Below are 24257 nucleotides of genomic sequence, written 5' to 3'. Positions count from 1 at the left end.
CCTGGGAGAAAAGCTCCATACTTCCATACAAAAAAACTGTTACATGAAACAAGTTAAAGCACTGTTAGAGGTACAATACATAGGATAAAAGTCATTCATAGAATTAACCATAGCGAAAGGGTATTCTCTTTTTTAAAAGCATGTCTCTTAACGATTAGCATTCTTGTATAAAATCCTTATAACAACTATTCATTCGAGCTGCCCGTACCATCTGGCCTTTTACTACTGCTCTTTTTTGATGGCATGGGTGATGGCTTGAAAAATATAAAAATAAATTAGAATATGTAGGTTTTCCGAATATCTTAGAGCAGAGAGTATTGTTAATTAAATCTTTATAAATTAATACAGCTAGATACGAAATAGATTCAATACTTATACTGTGAATAAAATTTTTAAAATCTGTAATATCGTTGATGTAGTCCACAAATTGTTCAATATCTTCCGTTGTACCTGACCATGCTATTAATATATACCATCCAGGTATCTGGTATAAATTAATATTTGAAATATATTGACTATTGAATATAAAATGGTGTTCCAACTCTATCATGACTATATTCGCATATACTGGCCCACATGCTCCTGCCATCACTAAGCCTTTTTGCTGATGGTAAAACTGTCCTTCAAAATATATATGTATAATTGTATTTCAATATTAATTCCATAGATGTGCCATAGATATTTATATAATTTTGTATTAAATCTGTACTATTTAAAAATGAGACACACCTTTGTAAAACTATATTATGTGGGATAGATGTAAATAGGCCTATTATATCGATAGTTGAAAATGTTACATTATCGGCATTTATGATACTATTACTTTTCTTTAAAAAATTCCAAAAATCTTGACATAGGTGATGTATCCCCACAACTTGTTGCTTAAGATAAAAATCTAAATATTTGGCTATGTAATATGTATGCATTGGCATTCACAGTCAACCTTAAAGGGGGATCTTATAGGTTTGTATGTATTCTGGGGATTCTGAAGACTGTCGGAATCGTAGGTTCACAACTTCACGCATAAGCAAATATTTATAGTCTTCTGCATCAGTTTGATGTTGCAACAACATATCTTCAAATATACTATAAATATGTATTTTATAGTGAATGACATTAATTTCATTCATTGATGCTTCACAGTATACATCATCATGCAACACTGAATACATTCTTTGTACATAATCTAACTTATCCATGATAACAATACCTCCGCCCTTATTAGGGCGCATATATCTTAGTGTATCCTCTCTACTAACTTCATGCAACAGTTGGATTTGTCTCTTAGTCAAATTATAATCAGTGTAATTAAGTTCTTGTGATAATCCATGACATATATCAAGTTCGCACATCTGTTCATATTGTTGCAATGTATTTTGGAGAGGTTGATTATAAGTACCATCTTGTTCCATATTCTGTTCAATTGACCTAAGGGGGAAAATCCAAAGGGACTAATGTATCGCTGTTGACTTGAGTGGATAAATTGTGTAAATTTGCTGCTGTTCCTGCTGCTTGTATGCTGTCGCCAGCAACATTGTTATGAGAAGGTTTAGGATATGCTGTCAACTGACCATACTGTAAACTGACACATTCAAATTTATGTTTCTTCCTTTGTCATATTGTATCCCATTCTTGGCTGACTGTCTGGAAAACTTTGTCATACTGCAATCTTGTTAAATAGAAGCATCTTAATTAGATATATCATTACTTATCTATTTCACGTTGGTTATGTATTACAAACACCTCCATCAATTCACAGTCATGACAATCAGACATCCATAATAATTCTTGACGTAAAGCTGAATCAGGAATTAATCCAGTAGGGAATTTCCACATATGGAGCCCCTTAGGTGTACGGTTCTCCTTAATAGAGTCCAAGAAATACATGTTCTTGATTTGTAGCTTAAAATACTTCATTAATTTGGATTCAAATAACTTTAATTGTTGTTTCAAAGTAATATTTGATTGGGTGTAGGTTCTATTCCACCAAGTATTAGTTGTTTATTAAACCACTGGTGAAGATTAACCTTTTCATACCTTTCACCATTATTATGTGTGGCTGTAGGTGGTAACTACATCAGTATTATTCACTGGCATGCATTGTCCTGGTGTAATAAATTTATCTTTACTAGAATGAAAAGTATAACTTTTTTTGTGTACTGGCATGCTGTTGGGAAATCCAATTTGTGCACATTGTTGAGACAGTTATTGAATATGTAAAGCCAGATTGTGCAGTGAACAGTTCGTTCATTCATGCCAGCTGGTTGAAATAACATCTGGGAGCCACTCAGGTTGCTAGATGACATTGCAACCACGTTTTTACAACCTAATAAATTCGCAACTTGAAAAAATATACCATAAAATTCAAGATAGCAAATGAGTGGTACAGAGCCAAAGGATTGACCAAAAGTTTTAAGCGCTTTCGTCCTTTATTAACAGACATACAGAAACCGTAGTACAGCTTGTTAAAATGTTACTCATAATGTAGGTATTGAATCTATTTCATATCTGGATGTATTAATATACAAAGATTTACCTTTGCTCTACCTTTGCTCTAAGATATTCAGAAAACCTACGTATTCTAATTAATTTTTATACTTTTCAAGCTGTCACCCATACCATCAAAAACAAGCAGTAGTGAAAGGTCAGATGGTAGAGGCAGCTAGAATGAATAGTTGTTATGAGGATTTTATACTTCTTCTTTCGGCTGCTTCCGTTAGGGGTCGCCACAGCAGATCAACTGTTTCCATTTCCTCCTGTCCTCTGCATCTTGCTCTGTCACACCAACCACCTGCATATCCTCTCTCACCACATCCATAAATCTTATCTTAGGCCTTCCTCTTTTCCTGTTACCTGGCAGCTTCATCCTTAGCATCTTTTTCCCCAATATACTCTGCATCCCTCCTTAGCACATGTCCAAACTAACGTAATCGTGCCTCTCTGGCTTTGTCTCCAAACCTTCCAACCTGGGCTGATCCTCCAATATACTTATTCCTAATCCTGTCCACCCTCGTCACACCCAGTGCAAATCTTAACATCTTCAACTCTGCCACGTCAAGCTCTGACTCCTGCCTTTTTGTCAATGCCACTGTCTCCAACCCGTATAACATAGCTGGTCTCACTACCCTCTTGTAGACCTTCCCTTTCACTCTTACTGGTACTCGTCTGTCACAAATTACTCCTGACACTCTTCTCCACCCACTCCATCCTGCCTGTACTCTCTTCTTCACCTCTCTTCCACACTCACCATTACTCTGAACTGTTGATCCCAAGTACTTAAACTCATTCACCTTCGCCACCTCTACTCCCTGCATCCTCACCATTCCTCTATCCTTCCTCTCATTCACACACATATATTCTGTGTTAGTCCTGCTGACCTTCATTCCTCTTCTCTCTAGAGCATATCTCCACCTCTCTAGGGTCTCCTCCACCTGTTCCCTACTCTCACTACATATCACAATGTCATCTGCAAACATCATAGTCAGTTTTACATTTGTGGTGATAGAGACAATTTATATAGACCGTAGAGGCGGCCCATGGAAAATACAATTAGAGTACATTAAAAGCTCTGGTACCAGCAGTATTAAACGAAATGGTTTCATAACCAGTTTATTAAAACTTAAAAAATATTATAAATAGAGCAGATTCAAGTAATATTATGGGTGATATACATACAGACGGCACATTGGTGCAGCAGTAGCATTGTCGGCTCACAGCAAGAGGTTCTCTGGTTCAATTCTTGACTGGGGTGCCTTCTGTGCGGAGTCTGCATGTCTTCCCAGCGTTCATGTGGGTTTCCTCCCACATTACAAAGACATGCGTCTGGAGCATTTCTCCCCTGGCCTTTGCTGAAAATTGGCTTCTTTCCAAGTTGGACTTCTCGGTTAACAAATGTTAAATAAAATAAAAATAAAATGTATGTGTGTAAATCTGCTGAGGTGATGCAGCAGTTAGCATTGTCACCTTACAGCAAGAGGTTCTCCGGTTCATTTCTCGGCTGGAGCACCTTCTGTGTGGAGTCTGCATGTCCTCCCTGCGATTGAGTGACATTTAAAGACATGCAGGTAGGTGTGTGCGTGAATCGGTGTGCCTTCTTTGAAAGTTGGGCATCGGGTTGGCCCCTCGGCATCGTAAAAATCCACTGCCAATCATTAGTTGACCGGAGTTCCACTGTGGTGACCCCTAACCGTGAAAAGACATTAGTTTAGTTATGTGTGTAAATGTATTTTTAATGGCATGTTGCTTTTAAAGTTTATATTTAACTACTTATTTGCTGTGTTTATTCGTATTGTACTTGTATTTTTTTTAACAAGGATAGTAAGACTTTCCTTTAAATTCTTTGAGTGGCTGATAGTCATGTGAATTTCGAAGTGTTTATAAACATACGTGAGTTGAATAACTGTTTTTTTCTGATGAAGTCCCATTAATAAAGGACGAAACATTTGGTCAGTCCTTTGTCTGTGTACCACTCATTTGCTACCTTGAATTTTATGGTGTATTTTTTCAAGTTGTGAAATTATTACCTTATTTCCATGCCTGACCTGGCCACATATCTGTTCTATAGTCCTCACACTTGTTGTTTTGGGGCATTGTAATTCTGTTTCAGCTCCAGCTGTTTCCTCTTCTGGAGGTACTACAGCCATGAGTATTTCCTTGAAGTCTTGTGATTTCCCTCAGGTCAACTTCCAGGTCTTCATGGGTAGGTACTAGGCTATCTGCCCGAGGAACCATTGATTAATTAACTGATTTGGAGGTTCAGCCTTGTCTCTGTTGACCTTAGAACGTTCTCTGACCACTGTATGTAACTAATTATGGCAGTCAGTGGTTTACGCTGTGGGCTGACTGTTTCACTGGGGATGACTTTGCAATCACTGATTCTTCCCCAGTGCCCTTTCTTTACTAGAAGGAAATCTACCCGTGTTGCATGTTGGACACTCTTGTATGGAATTTTTGTGACTCTGTCTCTTGCTGAACCATCTATTGGCCACCATCAAGCCATTCACCAGACAGAGGTCTAGAATGACCTTTCTTTCTTTATTCCTGTTGCCCCATACATGTAGATCCAGGCAGTCCTCCTATCCTGTCTGTCTGTCCATTTACATGCATTCAGGTCACCCATTATCAACAGCAATTGATGTTGTCCTGCTTTATCTAGTAGATCCTGCAACTGCTGTCTGAATGCACACTTTTCTTCACTATCACAATCATGCATTGTGGCACAGGCTGAGATTATGAATACTGCCTTATCCTTACAGTGGAGTGTGATTGTCATGAGTCTGTCATTAATTCTGATGACAGCACCCCCCTCCCGTCTTCTGAAGCCTTTCCCTCATCACAATGTACACAGCATTTCTAATCTGTCCTCCTCTTCCTCAGTAGTAGACTCTGGATCCAAAGTCAAGTGGCTTTGCTGCACTGCCTTTCCATCTTGCCTCCTGGATACATAGGATGTCCATTCCATCTCCTTACTATCATGTCATGTAGTTCCAGTTTGTGTTCTGCCAGTGAACCTACCTGAGTTTAGCAATTCATAATTAGTGTTTTGGCAGTTTGATGGGTTTTAAGTCCAGCTTTCACTCAACAGAGCTATCCCAGGTAACCCAACCTGGACTATTGGACAGCAGCCGGCCAGTAGTTTATTGACCCAAGGCTGCTGCGCACGCACACACTAGACTATATGGGTACATCTACCTCACACACACTATTAGCATGGATCACCGGCATAGGTCAGATCCTCAACCCCTTTATCACTGGCAAATACCCATGCCTATTTGATGACATTAGTCAATATGACTGAATCACCTACAGCCATATTTAACACTGTTGAGTGGCTAGCCCTGCCACAGTACACATTCTGTGATCTGTGTTCTCTTATCTTGAGGATACTATGCACCACAACTGATACCCATACTGGTTGGTCTATACAAATACTCTCCCTGTAAGCATCATCTAGAGTCTGCGCTGCCCCCAACTCCATTCATGGGTGAGTTTTGAGGTGGAAACACTCAGCATGTTTTTGGGAGATGGGAGGAGCCCCACAGAGACCCTGGGAGAACATGCAAACTCTATGCAAGCAGTGGCTGAAGATCTGAGTTGTATCATGTGCATAAGAGGCAAAGAGTACCGGACTAAGTATACTGATCACTAGGGACCTATTTCAGGCATAGCCCACATGCATAGTGCAGAGTCATAACCATGTGCTTCATACTTTCAACTAAATTACAGTAGAATTGCTTACAAGATGTTAAGTTTCATTTACAGAGATAGTCAGTGAAGTGTATAAGAATGGTTAGTGGCAGCTTATCAGAGCCATCAACATTAGTTTAACATAAATGTCTGGGTTAATTCTTAACCATTAGAGAAACACATCAGCAAATTTTGCAACACTAGTAATAGTGTATTTCAGTAAAACAGATGATCTTGGAATATCCAGGAAGCGTGCAGCAGAAAAATAATCCTCCAGGAGTGCTGTGCTTTTCATGTGCGAAGCTCGAACAGGGTGTTCTCTGCAATGCATCACCTCCTAAATCCTTCTTGGGCCTGTGATTGTGTGTGTTCAGCTTCCAAGTAACTAGATTATGCCTTATTTTTGGTGGATAATTGACTTCCTGGGAGATGTTTTCTAACTTGATAAGTTTCTTGGACACATGTACCCCATTTTTGATACAATCAAAGCTACACCCATCATTTTGGCTTTTGAGGAAATATTAGTTTTTCAGTTTACTTTTGTTGATCGTAAAATTTAGTCTGTGCAAAAAATTATAAGCAGCAGTTGTTGTACCCTCGTCTAAATTACTGTATTATGTTAATTTTAAACTAGACTGTTGGTATTTGGCATAAAGGTGCACTGTTGGCATTGCTGTTTAACAGTGCTTGGTTCCCTGCTTTGGGTCCCAACTAAGGTGCCATCTGTGTAGAGTCTTCATGTCCTTACTGTAGCCACAGGAGTTTTTACCAGTGTCTCTGGTTTCCTGCCACATCCCAGAGATGTAACGACAGTTGAATTGGCAAGCCTTTAAACTGTGTTTAAATTCATACAGTGAACTGCAGTCCTGTCTAGGACTGGTTCTCCATTTTATCCATACTGAGTGGAAGGCTAGGCTTTGTTTCCCCCTTGACTCCAAATAAGATAAAGTGGGTATCAACAAATAAGTGAATGAATGTTAGCTTGGTGTGGAAGGGTTGCTAGAAAACAGGTATACACCACAACTGATATATGACCTTAGTCAAAAACTGGTGCGTAATTCTTCTAGGTATCATAGTGCTTGATAACTGTTCTTTTGAAATCTCAGTAGTTTTCTACATTCAGAAAAAGGTTTCCTGCATCTGTTTATCTCCTAGCCTTTTCTTTGGAATTGTAAGCAGTAGGCTAGATGTGCATGATTTTATGTATATTGGGAAACTTGAGCATGAAGTATTAGTACCAAGGTGTTTTGGTGGTCAGCATCCTTAGAAATATTTTTCTATCCATAATAGTAGAGCGTTTTTATTTTGTACTTTACATTTTGTTTACTGGGTTGTTCAGCTGGGTTGAAGGATGATTTTTAGTGGAGGCTGAGGGAGGAAAATTTCACTTACACAGTAAGGCCCCAGTTATATTAATTACAGTCAAATATATGTGAGAGTAAACAAAAACACTTTAAGCTGCATAATTACAGTAAGATATAAAAGGATAGTACTCATGCATGGATTAAACAACCTAAAACAGAAAAGCAGTAAGGGTTTTTCCCCCTGTTTTTGCTTCATACTTTCCTGATGTCCCTGTGCCTTCAGCCACCTTTGGGTCTACTAGTTACTCCTTCCATATCCAGACTTTCTAAGAGTCAGAACTGAGGCCTGTGTGGATTTTAAGGGTGTCCTGAGGGAGGGTCATTCATGTCACTGCTTTTTTATTAAATGACTTACCTTCTTTTTTCCCCACACCCTTCCCTGCATTCTTCTACTCCATCCAAGAGCTATTCCCTAGGCATTGCCTCTCTTCACTGAAAACCTAGATGAATGCCTTCCCCTCTGGGAGAGGCAGACCAATCCCTCAGTAACAGTGCCTCAAATGCCTGTGCCTCTAACCAATCCTGAGTTGCTTGGGCCATTGTTAGAGCTTTATCCCCCTAAGTCATGCCGCTGGTTAGAAGTGCATTAAGGTTAATCATGAGATTAAGTAGTTCAGTGCAGTTGAATGACTAGGCAAGTAAGTTAATGCAGATGAATGACTAGGCAAGTAGGTAAAGGCAGTGCCCGGATAAGCAAAGTACAGTAAGTAAATGCATTATTAACAATGATTATTTACTCCAGGAGCTCAGGCATTCAGGAGGATGGTAGTAAAAAAGATAAGTCTTACTTTAGGATAGAAACAACATTTACTATCTGCAGGAGGAGTGGCAGGTAATGGATCTAAAAAGGGAATTTCGGGGCTTATGGATGACGGTATCAGTGCAGCATTGGGAAGAAATGTTTTGGTCTTATTAAATGTTTCATGACTTTGTCCCTGTTTCATCATACAGTTAATGACCTGTTTAAACTATTTCTCCAAGACTGTTTAACTGTATCAGTTTTGTGCAGCAGATTAAAATCAATTATAATCAGCTGTCTTTTTTGTACCCTGGCATTCTGCCAGTTATTTGTCTCACACTAGCCTTTGCCATCCATTTTTCCTTCTGGAGTCATCTGACCCAGACGTTCCTGCAGTTCTACACGTGACCCTCTCTTTTATGCACTTTGTACACTTTACATGGTTCTTCAGATACATTATTCTTATTTCTTTCCATTCCTCTTTTTCTGAGGGCTGATACATTGTAAGAAAAATCAGAGTTGTATTTAATGAGCTAATGTTTTCCAAGCTAGAAATCTATTATGGATACACACAAATTTCTGTGTCCGCATACACATGCACACTATGGCTAGAATTCAGAAAATTGTCAAAAACAGGACAACTACTTGCTCTTACAGAATGTGTAGGTCAGTAGGCGAATACAATTAAGTGAGTAAAGCCAGGAATACCAGTGTAGCATGTGCTATTGCTCTTGAAGTGAGGTTCAATAACATTAGAACTGAACTTCATTACTTTAAACGGCAAAAGTAAAACTTGGAGGTTCCTGTTAAAAATAGCTGCATACTCGAAATTATGTATTACCCCAAATGAGAATAACTAGGATCATACCACAGATAATTTGAGGGGATCCATGCATGGGATAAAGCATTTAAGAGCTGCGTCTGTCCATTAGTAGTATAGGGGCAGTCCTGGGGTAAATTTTCTGTTTCCCATCCACAGATCTAAGTTGCTGTTGAATATGGACAGGGATGAACTTTTGTTTTATGTGGATGGGAAGTCTGTTCCAGAGCAACATTATGTTTTGCAAGATATACCTGTCCCTCCAAGCCATTCTGTTGATGTTGCAGAAGAAGTTTCGATCCATACACTGAGTATTTCTGATGCAATTTAACTTGCTAATGTGCAGTAAATCCATCAGTGTTTGGTCAGAGGATGCCTTGTATGCCAGACACAGGTCACCTCTTAGCAGTCTGTGGAATACAAAGTGTAGTGAGAGGACTTTGAGTTGGTCCATATAGGACATGCTGTTTAGGCCTTATATCCTTTTAGTAAGGTATGTCTCTGGACATTCCAGTTGTTACATGTGTCTGGACAGATACATGCCAAAGGGGGCGTTCTATTCAATGACTGGCCTAATGAGGGCTGAGTAAGGAGGAGCAATGACATACCTAGATCTGGACACAATTCCTTTGTTTATAAGCTGTGCAATATGGAAGGGCTTTCTTACAATAGTAGACACATGTTGGTCAAAAGTTAGATCACTGTCGACATACGTTTCCAAATCCTGAACAACTAGGTCATCTCTTAGAGGTGTATTGTTAATGTGGTAGTTCCCTAGGATGGATGACTTTCCAAGGGGGATAATTTTGGGCATTTAATTTCAGTCTATGATTTTGGCACCAGTTATTTCTTTGGACAAACCTTCCTGCAGGTTGGCTTAATCATTTGGAGATTCGGTGACTGCTCCTAGCTTACAGTCATCTGCAGACTAACTCAGCCAGAGCCCTGTGGCACTGGCTTTTATTTCAGAAAAGTAAATGCCAGATAAGAGAGGTCCTAGCACAGAACCCTGAGGGACTTCACTGGTGACCGGTCTCTTTGTAGAGGTCAGTTCCCCTTTTTCAATTTCCTGCATTCTATCTGAGAGCCATCTGGCAATCCAGTGGATAACATAGGGATTTATTCCCAGTTCATTTAGCTTTCCTACTATGCCTGAGTGGGGATTTGTGTCAAAAGCTTTGAGCAAGTCAAGGTACATGATGTGTACCATTTTGCCTTCATCTTTTGCTTTGGTAATCTTTTCAAAAAATCCATCAGGATTAGTAATCACAACCTGCCCTTGGCAAATCAAAACTAAGACAGGTGTATGGTTTGGAAATTCCTTATATACTGATTGATTGGTTCCATGATGAGTCTTTCCATGGTGTTGTATATAAGGCTGGTCAGACTTATGGGTCTGTAATTGCCTGGGTCTGTGGAAGGTCCTCCTTTATGCAGACTGTAGCTGTTCTCCATTCGCTTGGTACGAAACCTGTATGTAGGCTGATATTGAGCAGTGTTGTTAGGAGTGTGGCTAAATTGTAATTCATGCTATTCAAAATACATCCAGGGATGTTGTCAGGACTCATTGATGCAGTGTTTTTAGCATTTGATAGCACTTTTAGGACTTTACCTTCACAGGGACAAGTTGCAGACAGATGGCACAAACCCGGGGGGGGGTGAGTAAGTAGCATATCACAGCATTACAGACCAGGGCATTATGAACTGTTACCACATAGGCTGCCACTTACATCTCACCATCTGTAAAAGGTCTCACATACTCAAATGAATAGTATGTTCAGCAGAGAGCCAAGTGCTAGGCAGCAGTAGTGATTAACAATGAAAAAATGGGATCACAAAAGTAAAAGTATCACAACATGCATCCTAAGATTGGGGTTGCAGTATGTTGGAGAATTCTTCTTTCTCTACGGTACAGCCGTTTTTGGAGTTATTTATATATATATATATATATATATATATATATATATATATATATATATATAAACGTGTATATATGAAGCTGGGGTTTTGAGGCAAGGAGTCGTCACCTGCTACTATATTACTTTTTGAGTGCTATTGCCAGTTTGATCTTTTAAAGTTTAAAAAGAGTAATCACAATATTGTTTCACACATTTCAGTGTTGCTCATTGATCAGTGTGCTGCAGACTTCGTCATGGAGCCCCAAGGCAGTATGATATTACAAGACAATTTTCATAACAACATCATCGATGCAGTGTTTTTAGCATTTAATAGCACTTTTAGGACTTTACAGCACAAACTACTGATCCAAACCCACAAAGTTAATAACTCTGCTGGTGAATCCCTGTTTGCCAACTTTGTTGGCAAAACCTGGAATTCGTTGTCAAACTATATAACCCTACAATCCTCCAAACGTCTCTTAAAAAAAAACCTCAAACAGTATCTTACAGTGAACTTGCTTTGCCCATGTACCAACCCTGATTAAGTTATAAACTGAAAGCATACTCTGTAAATATCATAACATGCAGCTACGTCACCAATCTCTATATCCAGTCTGACGTCTCTTCCTTTTAATTGTGTTTGTCCATGAGAATTGTGAGTCCCTACTAGGGAACACTACTAAACCATTGTACATAATCACTCTGTTTTATATTTTCTAATGTTATCTAACTTCTTGTGTAATCTGTGTAAGTTTGTCTATTTAGAGCTTTTCTCCCCGGGCCTGTGCTGAAAATGGACATGTATCCAGTCGGACTATCCCAGTAAACAAATGTAAAATAAAATAAATAAATAAATGAAATAACTTTGGTTTATTAACTAGAAGAAATTGTGCTGGAAAACATCACTTTCAGGATTAAATCAATAGTGGTTTTAGTTGCTATTTTTAAAACTACATTATAGTTATTATTTTTGAACTTTGAACATATTTTTCAAATTGATACAAATACGTTGGGCATCAAAATGAAACAGAATCACAAACTTGAAATCCAAACAAAGTCCAGAAGCACAATAGTAAAATGGCACCACAGCAATATTTTAAAATTCTTTACTAAAAATTGTGACCAGAAAGGTAAGCGCTTTTGGCTGCATAACATCAGCCTTCATCAGACAAATTTTAAAATCACTGTGGTAGTTTATAAATACCATTCTATTAAGTCATGTTAATCATTATTAATTATTCAATTAAATCCTATGCTGATATTGAGGCATCACTTTTGTTCTATAAGTACAGAGACCAAATGTCGTACACCAGTAGCCCCAGAAGCACATATTGTAGCAGCAACTCCCAGACGTCTCCAAGATGTGCTGTTACATGTCTTCTTCTGGTACACATAATAAATGTAAACTGTCTTGGTAATCTCCCAAGAATTCTTTACCACCAGTGTATGTATGGACAAAGACCTGAGCAATTGTTCAACAGCCAGGAGATAATCCGCATTGCTTCTTCTGAATCATAGACTTATAATTAGAAAGTCACCTTTCATGCAACATGACATAGACTTCCTCAGAGAGGCTGAGAAGTAGAATCCCTTCTTAGCTGGAACACATCTCCTTCTTTCCCTTTCTAAAAATGAGGTCACCACTCCAGTTTGCTAGGACAAAGGTTCTATAACCATCTTCCACACAACACAGAAAACCGCATCAAACATGACAGTGTAGAAATATTCATTGACTTAAGCAATTCCAGACAGATTTCAGGAACTCCCAGAGGTTTACCACAGTGGGATTGTAAGATAGCTGCAGTGACCTTATCTACAGAAATGAGCCCAGTTTCATCAATTGCTTCTCTCACTGAGTTCCTCAGACTGTTCCTTCCTTCCTTCCTTCTCTTAATAATGTCCCCAGCTAAAGCTTACCTTTCTAGCCTTGTCCATAACTGCTGGTCAATTCTAGGGACCCTCCTCCCCCAACTAGCATTATACAAAAGGTTCTCCTCCTTCAGCTTTAACTTCCAACACCTTCTTTAAATTAAAAAAAAAAACTTACAGGAATTTTTGTGCAGCATGGTTAATTACAATGTGACCCTGCTGTTTATACTTAGCAGATCTTGGTATGCCTTAACTGGGAATTACAGTAACAGAACAGAAGTTCAGAGAGACAGGCTGAAGAATGTATTCTTACTCTAGAAGACTGCTAGGTTATTAGTTCTCAAAGGATGAACAGAATTGTGTTTCAAGTACATCTGAAGAAAAACTGAAAAGCTAGCTGTCATTGCAATGAAGCACATTACAGGCACAAAATTTCAGTCACTAGCACAGTTTTTCAATAACGAATTACAGAGCAGTTGCAGTGGTGATAGAACATTTTTCAAACTTTTTGTAATGGTAAACCCCTACAAAAGCTAGAACATTTTTCAAACTTTTTGTAATGGTAAACCCCTACAAAAGCTATCAGTACTTTTCAAGGAATCCCATCCATTCTACGGCTGTGACTGTAATTGTGGTGTATGTCGGTGCATCAACAGGAACAAAACCAGAAGATGAGGTGTCAAAGGAAATGCATCGACTTCCCATACATCCAAAAAAAAATAAAAAAACAAGACTTGTTTTTTGCAGTCCCTCTGAACCCCTCACTTTCTCCAATTCACATCAGACGTGTATCTTTACCTCACAGCAGTCACCTTATAACCACAGCTGAATTGTTTAGAGAAATTTAATAAACACTGTACATGGTTCTTCAAATGCATTCTTCAGTGTAGCAGATCTGACAAAACAAGATCCCATTAAAAGTCATTCAGCAAATGTTGGGGCAGTAATCTATAATTTTATAATTATTTTGTAATAATTCCATATTTATAAACTGTATAATAGATACACTATATGAAAACAGGAAGAGTACCTTCATGTTATGAGTAACAAGGTAGTGCTGGCATTGTAATCCATTTTGTATTAAACTAAATTTAGAGTCAAAGTTGCTTTGAATTTGCTAAAAGAATGAAACAACGTTGCTCAATCTGCTGTTAATATGAAACTTATCACATATAGCTTTCTTAGAGACCCCATATCTGCACATGAAGTAAGAATAGACAAACATGTGATTTTTACTTTTTCTCCTACCAATAGAAATATTCACATTTAACATTAAGAGAAATGTGTGGAGGAACCTCTTACAAGCACTAGCATAACCCTGGTTGAAAATCACTCTTTTATAGAGACTTGCAAAATGTTGCATTTTTAATAGCTGTCCACCCATTCAGCCATCCATCCTCAAACCCTTTTTCCCATTTTACACATGGGGTCAGGGTGTCACATCAACAGTGACAATCATCTCGAACCAAGGTTTACACCGGTGGGTGGCTATCCCTGCCACAATAGTTCATCCTTACCATGCAGTCGCACCTGTGGCCAATTTAGAGTGTCCAATCCACCTACTGTATGTCTTTGGAACGTAGGAGGAAACCTGAGCAAATAGCTATCATCCCCTTAAAACACACACACACACACACACACACACAAATTTAATGACCTATCGTATTACTGTCTAAAATCTAATATGGTAGCATTCCTCTGGCAATGTAATGGCATTTCAGTTCAATATATAGGCCAGACTCCTTTGTTATTAACTCCACTTCCATTTCAAAGGCAATTTTCCCTGCTTTATTAAATGTAAAGCTAAAGCAAATGGTGTTTATCCCTAAGGAGTAGCAGGAACCTGGAGTAGAAAAACAGGTAAAAGTTGTATAGTAGATGGCATGTGAGTTTATTGATAGCAGCACACCACAACATTCTTTACACAAACATGTGCACTTAAACAGCTTTTCCATATCTAAAATATGCAGTATGGAAAAGTCTTTTTCCTGGTACTGTTAATAGTTATTCAGGAGAAAGCTGTATAGTCTGTTCTTGCATAGCAGGAACCTTAACCAGAGAGCATAGTAGATTGCACTCAAACTGAGTTTTAGCAACACGTAACAAACTTCTTTACACAAATACTTGTAATAAAAAGATTTATTTGTGTAAACTGTGCACTATGGAAAAGTATGGAGTGTAGCTCTTACTCAAAAGAAAGTTGTAGTCTGTAGAACTGAGTGTGACTCTTGCAGCCTCCGAATTACACCTTGGTGACTCCATTCCAGGTTTAGTGTATACTGATCGCAGAAGTGAGCAATTATATGAAATGAACCTTAACAAATCGAAGTTATTCTTAAGACAGAGACACAGAGAGAAATTCTGCACGGGTAGTGTTTTTTACTACAGTGTGTTACGTGTATCTTTGTGACAACATGGTTGTTGAAAATGCACAAAATACAGTTTTCTGTCCATCGTTGCAGTGTGAGGCATAATAGCAATTATACATAGTATACCCCTCTGCATACAGGTGTACTTTACCAAGTGACTTTGCCTATCCTTCCCTTCTTCCGTCCATCCCAGTTTAAATAAATCCTGCTCTTGGGCATGTGTACTGTGAAGGAAGTTGGCTACATAGAGGCAAAGGGCTGCAGGGTTATGAGGCAGTCTAAATTTATAGTACCCCTCTGTCACCTGTACTGCAGAAATAGTTTTAGTAAACCTGCATATAGTGCATTACTTCAGCTGATCTCCACAGCAGAGGCTTAGCTAGCAGCTGTAACTAAAGTAAACAGTACTTCAGTAAGGTGGCAGTTCCGTAATACACTTTGTGCTTACACTGTGGAACCAGTTGGTGCCCATGTAGGTGTAGTTTGAAGGCAACTGATGTAGTGCCAGCAATTAGAATGCCAGAGTCTTGGCAGAATAACACAGATTATTTTGGTCTGACTTGAAATAGCAGTAACCTGGATTATACAAGGCCTGGTGCTAGAAGGGTGTTAATGGTGTCACTGACAGGAGTGAGGGAACTGGCTGCTACAGTGTTACCTGCTGACATGCTAATCCACTGACTGGTTATTGTGAGTTTGTCAGCAACAGATGGATACATTTGATTTGCAGATCCTGTCTGGCTGCATTACGTAGTGTGCATGCAGGGCTCAACAACATAACTGCAGGCCATATGTTCTGTCTCCTGTAGCATCAGTAGGGGTGTTGCTCCACGAATTAGATAAACCATTAGGCCAATATGGTGGTAGCAGGGTATTGGTGGAGAAGGGCAAAGGTATGTGGGCCCCTGCCTCAATGAAAAACTACCTTGATATAAAAAAGACAGTAGCATTCCTGCATTTTAATTTCTTGGGCATCTTTCGGAACAAAGAAATTATCTGGCATGCCTATGGATCTGCAGGAGGTGCACAGCAGTAGGCTTTTGCACATGTGTTCCAGTAGCTTCTGTGAGTGAAGTAACCCTTCAGAATGGACTGCCCCAGTTGCCTAAAGTTTGATGTTTATCTCCAGTAAAATTTTGGGTGGACTGTGCACTTTGGGAGTTGCATGCACAGTTTAGCTCCGCCACCAAAAAGAATAACTCCTGTCCCTTTCACCACCAGCTCCTCTTGCTCTTCCACTTGAGCTGCATGCATCATACCTGGGTTATCTCTTGTAGTGAGAGCTTCATCCCTGCCCTGTACACCATGGGCTTGGCTAGACATTATGCACACTCACATGCTCTTTGTATTGCATTGTGGTAATCAGAGATTCCTAACTTTCTGGATCAGTGGAAGTTTTTTTTTCAGTAATTGTCTACCTGACTACACCCCATTGTTTTGAGTTTAAGAAGAAACCCAGGCAGAAGATGGACCAGCTGCAGGGGCGGGGGGGGGAGGGCTGTAGTGGATGAGTGACAGCTGCCTCTTCTCATGAGGACAGTGAGAGGTCTACAAATATAAGTCTGGCTCCTGACAATGCTGTTGCTCAACACTGCTTCAGAAGTGTGTTTTGTTCACATATGCAGGTATAGGCAGGCATCCAGATAGTGAGGGTACCAATGCAAGCCCCCCTCCCCCTATCACCACTTGATGTTGTTGATGTTTTGCTGTGACCTAGTCATGTAGAACAAAAACAATTCTCTAATTTCCTTGAGGCAACAGATGATAGAACCCAAGGTTTAGTTTCACTTCCTTTGCCCTTAAGGTGCATAAATTGGAACAGGGGATCATTATACTAACTTGGGCCCTGATATAGTAGCTTCAGTGGTGTTGAGGTGCATGAGAAGGATGACATGGCAAGATACAGAGAGAATAAGAAAGCAATAATGCCTGACAGGGTGTGTATTAATGTGTAATTAACACCCACCTAGGGGTGTTGTGAGGCCTGACACTGCAGGCAGAGTTTGCATGCACATGTTCACGTAGTTCTTTCCTTTCCATGTCTCCTGTGAGCACAAGGCTTGACACCCCCAGTCTTAGTCAGTGCCCAGTTTGTACACAACAACATTCATTAGGTTCAGCACAAAGTAATTCATCAGGGTGAATATTCACAGTCCGATAATTGTACTCCTTTCCTCCCCTGAACCACATCAGGCTAGGACACTACTAACAACCACAGCTTGGCAGCTTTGCATCATCACTGAAGGATGTGATCCCTCACTCCCACAACCTCCCAGAACACGACTGCCGGGTTCACCTGCCATGTCTGTACTCAGTCTCATAGTTTTACAGTCGCTTGTCACTGTGTTTTTCCCCAACCTGTGCAACTGATGATGACTGTGTCCTGCAACATCGTATGGTGTGAGTGGGTATGCTGGTGTCTGATTCATAGATTGACTAGTCTATGCACTGTCATGCATAACCTAGTTTTGATAATATATCCATCTCTATATATATTTTTATATATATATATATATATATATATATATATATATATATATATATATATATATATATATATATATATATATATATATATATATGTATGTATCATCTGTTTTGTATTGTCTGTGTCATGGCCCATAGTTGCAGACCAGATGTTACCTCTTTGCCAGTGTTGCGGTGTCACTTCATGTTCCTCACCTGTCCCTATTCTTCCCTTCTCCTGCTGGTATGACTGGTGTGAATGGCCCTGCCAAAATGTTCACCTGCCACTCCAAGTGTTTGTGCAGTGTAATGCTGTGCATCATGGCACAGAGAACAAAAGTCTTACTGCAGATGTCTGTACTGTATTGCAGTGACCCGCCTGATATGTCAGGCAATAAAAGTGTCTCGGGAATAGGCTGATAAAACATTCCACTATATTTAGAATTTTGGCATGTGCTGCATTGTAGGCAATTTCCTGAATGGTCTTGGGGGGATGCAAGTGGGGGTCATCAACCAGGACTGTAGAGCATATCATACAAAACTTGGCAGCACACAACAACAATGTGTGTATGACTTACTCCTTGTTTGCATAGTACCTTTATGTATAGATCTGTCTATCTAACTTGTGTATGCACCTACAGACTGAATGACCCTGTGGAAAATCTCCTTAAGTGACTCTTACGTATAGGTCAGACTTGTGTCAAATGTGTGAATCATGTGGACTGTCCAGGCACAAGGACACATTAGAAATAATAATCTGTAAGTTACAGACCATTTGGCAGTTATGTGAGTGGAAGAACTTCTTTTTGATTTATTATAATCCTTCTGAACCAGATGGGATCTTGATGGCAATGTGAGTACAAGCTATGGCTCTGAAGATCTCAGGGAAATGGGCAAAGTAAAATAATTGCATGGTACTGGTTCTCTCCTCTGTTGTCCTGGGGTACCAGATGTGCTTCCCCACTTGTTATAGCATAATTTTGAGGGATTGGTTCAGAATTCATGAGGCTGATGCCCATGATATTCTTAACAAGTCCTCTGTAGGTTGCTAAGAGGTCCTTGTACCTAAGATGGTTAACCTACACATATCTATCCATTAGAATAGGAATACCATAGTTTTCCATCAATTTTGTTTGTGGCAACACAGTTCGACGATGTCTTTTGCACTCTTCTTGTCTATGTAGGTAGGTGTGCTGTCTGTATCTAAACAATTGACACGAGTGGCCACAGCATGCAACCTTATGGACACTGGCTTTTGTGCTAGCCTATAACAGATGCTGCTAAGCAATCACTGTTGCTAATTCATACATTTTTCCCATATACCATGTGGCTAATTTGCATGGAGCTCTTCATTTCTGTGACATTATGTGTTTATTAGCATACAATGTGTACCACACTGATGCTGTCTGGATCTTAGGATTGCCTGCATCCTGCGCATTGCCACTACCTATGGTAATTAGTGCTGCACAAAGGGCTAATATTTATGAATCCTGGCCAAATCTCCTGTTTTTAAATACATAAATTAAAAAGGTACACGTGAGGCAGTAAAGATAGTATCAATGTTTATGCAAGTAAAATGCCTGACGTATGTTAGTACCTAATTATATACTTCTAATATGAGTGTTCTTCATCAATTACACATTATTGAATGTGTGTGTCTGTGTAGGTCCACGCAAATACCCACAACTCAGAACAAAATCCGAGGCTGTTTATGTGTGTGTGTGTGTGTGTGTGTTTGTGTGTGTGTGTGTGTGTGTGTGTGTGTGTGTGTAGGTGTGTGTGTGTGTGTAGGTGTGTAGGTGCACACAAATATTCACAACAATCATAGAACAACATCTAAGGCTGTTTGGTGGTAGTAGTAGTATAAGATGTAAGGCCTGTGTAAAAATCAGATATTGTGGCTGCACCTCTACTTTCCAGTTAAACTCAGGCCTTACGGCTGGCAGTAAGAAATACCACTACCCACGTTATGTTCCTATAATACCTTCAATATAACCAAGCAAGGTAAATCCATGACTAGAACTCTGTAATATTTATTTTGATGTACAGGGTCCATATTTTTCATTTGCAAATCAGATTCCTTGCAGTCTGAATTGTTTTGCCTCAGCATTACTGTTGTCTTAAGTAGGTTTAACTGCATTATACCAGAAGTATGCGGTCTGATAGTACACCATGGCAGCTGTGAGTAATTCATACTCTACCCACAGTGGATGAATTGTATGTTCACAAGGGTGCAGGCCAAGTGACCAAGCTACAGCCCCGACACAGATAAATATCTGAATTACTCTTAGAATTACTGTGGTGTTCTGCTACTTCTTTGAATGTGATGATGCATTTGCAGTGAGTAGAGCAAGTACAGTCTGTGCCACACTCTGTAAGCATAGCAGAAGAGAGAAAAAATGTGCAACATGATTGTCTCAGCAAAGAAAATAAATACTCTGGGTGTTTACATATTAAAATTAAATGCTTTTGCAAGGATGAGGTTACATTAGAAATTTAAGAAATGTACTACATATGTTCCATAGCTTAAAGGTGGTAAAAAATGGCATATTTATATTTTATATGTTTTGATAGCCTGAGCTACCAAACATGCCGGTAAGTTATATTGAGTTTTATATCCCAAATGGAGTGCACTGCACTTCATTAGGAGTTGAAGTCTGCTTGTTATGTAATCATTGCCTTGCTTTAGTTTGGCAGTGCCCAGGTTTGGTGATCATGAGTCTGTAGTACATAAGTTTAGGAAACAGCCATATACGTTTGTCACAGTGTTTAGTCAGTGTTCTGCATTACTGTTATGTTCCCTGTAGTTCTATACCTTTGTCACAGTGCTTAGTCAGTGTTCTACATTACTGTTATGTTCCTTGTAGCTCTATACCTTTGTCACGGTGTTAAGTCAGTGTTCTACATTACTGTTATGTTCCCTGTAGCTCTATGCCTTTGGCACGGTCTTTAGTCAGTGTTCTACATTATTGGTATGTTCCCTGTAGTTGTATACCTTTGTCATGGTGTTTAGTCAGTGTTCCACATTACTGTTATGTTCCCAGTAGTTGTATACCTTTGTCACAGTGTTTAGGCAGTGTTCTACATTACTGTTATGTTTCCTGTAGTTGTATACCTTTGTCATGGTGCTTAGTCAGTGTTCTACATTACTGTTATGTTCCCTGTAGTTCACTGCTAAGCAGTCATGTGTGCATGTATGTATGTATATATCCTCCATCTTCCCACTACTATCACACCTCCTCAACTAACATGTTCAAGCATACCTTACCTATGCTCACTGCATGCGCTCTCCTTGCATATCTTACATCCTACCAAAACTCCATCATTCCCCCACTCAACCACTACCACTGTACTACTACTCACACCACCACTCATGTCTCACCCTCATTTAGCTCCCCTCCCACCAACTCAAGAACCATCCCTATGCACCCCCCACATATTCTACCAACTATATTACTGAAACATAAAGCATCCCTACAACTTAACATAGTAACCCTCCCACCATACCTGTTACCCACAGAGCACAATCATAAAGTTTCCCTAATAAACAAACACATTCAAAAACTGAAAAAACTAATAACCTCATGCATATCAAAACTAGCCCTAAGTGGAGACATCCACCCCAACCCTGGCCCTACCATCTCCAACCCCAATCCTCATAATCAGTCTAGAAACCACAACTTCTCCCATATCACAGCCAATAGAAAACCAAGTGACTTCCTTCTACTAAGCCTAAATATTAGAAGTATATCCAACAAAGTCCATGAACCCCATGCAACCGTAGACTTGCACTCCCCAGATATAGTCATCCTGACAGAAACCTGGCTAAAACCTCACATTACCAGTGAGCAAATACTCGTTACCGGTTACGGCATACTAAGTGTAGACCGGCTAAACAAAAAAGGAGGCGGTGTAGCTATAATATTTAAACAGCATCTAAACATCCAGATCTTAAAATCATCAGCTCCACAAATAGGCAATGAAGAAATAATATATACCAACCTCAAAATAAAACAAAACAAAACCATCAACATAATTGGATGCTACTTCCCACCTGGCCAAAACATCCCTCCACTAGAAAACCTCCTCAGCTGGTCTACCCACCATCTCCCCAAGAAACTATAATTTTAGGTGATTTCGATATTGACTGGCAATCCTGTTCTGGCAACCATCCAACCCATCATGTAAACCTTCATGGTTTCACCCAACTAGTCCAGTCGCCAACCAGGATAAATAAAAACTCCAGCAAGCACACTACCCTGGATTGGATACTAGTCAGTAAGAGCCCCCAGTTATATATAACAGACTGCTTATCAGATAGCCTCAGTGATCACTCCCCACCATTCCTACTCAAAAAATACCTATACCAAGCTAAACCTGTCATCTACCGTCAAATACGTAAAAAACTAAACTTTAACCCACTCACATTCATCTCATCCCTCAAAGAATGTAACTGGCATCCTCTAAAGTACCTCTGTCTTGATGTTGCAGTTGAATTTTTTAATACTACCTTCCTGAGCATCCTTAATTACCATAAGACTTTCCAGAACCAAAGCACAACCCTCCCCATGGCTACAGAAAACCACTAAGTCAGAAATGAAAAACGGATAAATCCTGGGAGCACTGGCACAAAACCAAAACCCCCTCAACTAGACAGAAATAGAGTCAAAAAGCTAATAAAACAGGACAAATTCCAATACTACTAGTCTGCCCTAGACTCCTCCCAACACAGCCCCAAACAATTCTGGTCCTCCATAAACTCCATCCTCCACCCTCCACCTAGGCAAAGTCAGTACCCCTCCTCCTCCTATCATCCCTCACTCCTTCGAAAATATTGCTACCTCATTCAACACACACTTCACACAAACCAGACTATCACTAGCTAAACATCACAACCCCCCTCCCCTCCAACCCACACCTTCAACTAGTAATCTCCCCACTGCCTTCTCTTTTTCTCCTGTACCTACCTCCAACATAAAAAAACTCTTAACTAAACTTAAGCCCACCAAATTAGCAGCAGACAACCTCCCAAGTGAATACCTACAAATCGCAGCTGATGCTCTGGCCTACCCAGTATCCATCTTGATTAACCGATCTCTGTCAGAAAATTACGTTCCCACACTTTGGAAGGTATCACATATAATTCCCCTCCACAAAGGTGGCCCCTCCACAGAACTAACCATTTACCTCCCCATAGCTATTCTCTCTCCACTCTCCAAAATACTAGAGAGATGCATACACTCTCAGACTACCTCCTTACTAACAGCCTCCTTTCCAGTACTCAGCATGGTTTCTGACCAAACCATAGCACCACCACTGCCTTACTCTCCTTTACTAACACTATCCTTCAGCATAAAAACAATGGCTATCTCTCCTCTGCTACTTTCCAAGACCTATCTAAAGCATTTGACATGGTCCCCCACAAACAACTCATCTCTGTCCTCAATAACCTATCCTTCTCTCAATCAGTCACCAACTGGTTTCAGAGTTACCTGTCGGACCGCCAACAATCCGTTGTATGGCAGAATGACATATCTCCCCAACTACCTGTCTCCATAGGGGTTCCCCAAGGATCCATCCTTGGACCTCTACTCTTCTCTGTTTTCACCAATAATCTAGCCTCTGCCACCAAACATGGCACACTCATACAATATGCAGATTACTCAACCATCATCTGCTCAGCCCAGTCCCTACCCAAACTGCAAAAATTCACACAGGAAGCCTTTTCCTCTGTTGAAACTTGGTTATCCGATGCCCAATTAATACTCAACCCAAACAAAACTAAACTACTCATCTTCCAACCCACCAAACATATTCAAAACAACTCTCTCTTTAACATCACAGCAAAAGACAACACCACTATATACCCAACTGAACACACCAAATTGCTAGGAGTGGAAACAGACAATAAACTAAAATTTGACATTCACATATTCATGGCCATAAAAAAAGTCCACAAAAAACTAGGAGCATTATACAGAAATAAGCAACTTCTCACCAAAGCAGCAAAGATTTCAATAGCAAATTCCCACCTTATCTCCACCCTACTTTATGCCTCTCCAATATATACCAACCTAAGGCAATGCGATCTAAACAAGCTAGAGACCTGCTACAACAAAATCGCCAAATTCGCCACAGGGGCATCCTACCGTAGTCACCACTGTCTCTCACTTACTGAACTGGGCTGGCTTGAATTCTCTCACCTCCTTCAGTGGTATCAATTCTCACTCGCCCACAAACTAGTAAACCATGCACTAAATGTCCCATCCCTCCAGAATCTACTCTAACCCTATCACACCACCAGACCACTAAGATCCAGCAACAAAATTCACTTGCAGATCACTAAAGCCAATAACTCTGCTGGTGAAGCACTATTCTCTTGCACCATAGCCAAATTATGGAACTCCCTCCCACCCACAATTACCTCCGTACTATCATGCACCCACTTCCAAACTTTACTAAAAGCGCACCTAAAAACATGCTGGCTATGCCCTTGCAATTCCCACTCTAATATCCCTCACCCCATTCAACCACTACCTTTCTTTC

General features: G+C 39.8%; 1 protein-coding gene across 1 annotated transcript in view; it reads left to right on the top strand.

Moving 5' to 3' along the window:
• Positions 1-24257, top strand: part of GAREM1 (GRB2 associated regulator of MAPK1 subtype 1) — a 2177677-nt gene that overhangs the window by 1585487 nt on the left and 567933 nt on the right. The gene's annotated exons all lie outside the window — the stretch shown is intronic.

Source organism: Protopterus annectens, chromosome 17.part0 (genome assembly GCF_019279795.1).
Source record: "Protopterus annectens isolate FY-2018-M chromosome 17.part0, PAN1.0, whole genome shotgun sequence".
NCBI lineage: Eukaryota > Metazoa > Chordata > Ceratodontiformes > Protopteridae > Protopterus > Protopterus annectens.
Note: the sequence above shows the minus strand (reverse complement) of the source record. Positions and strands in the feature narration are given on the sequence as shown.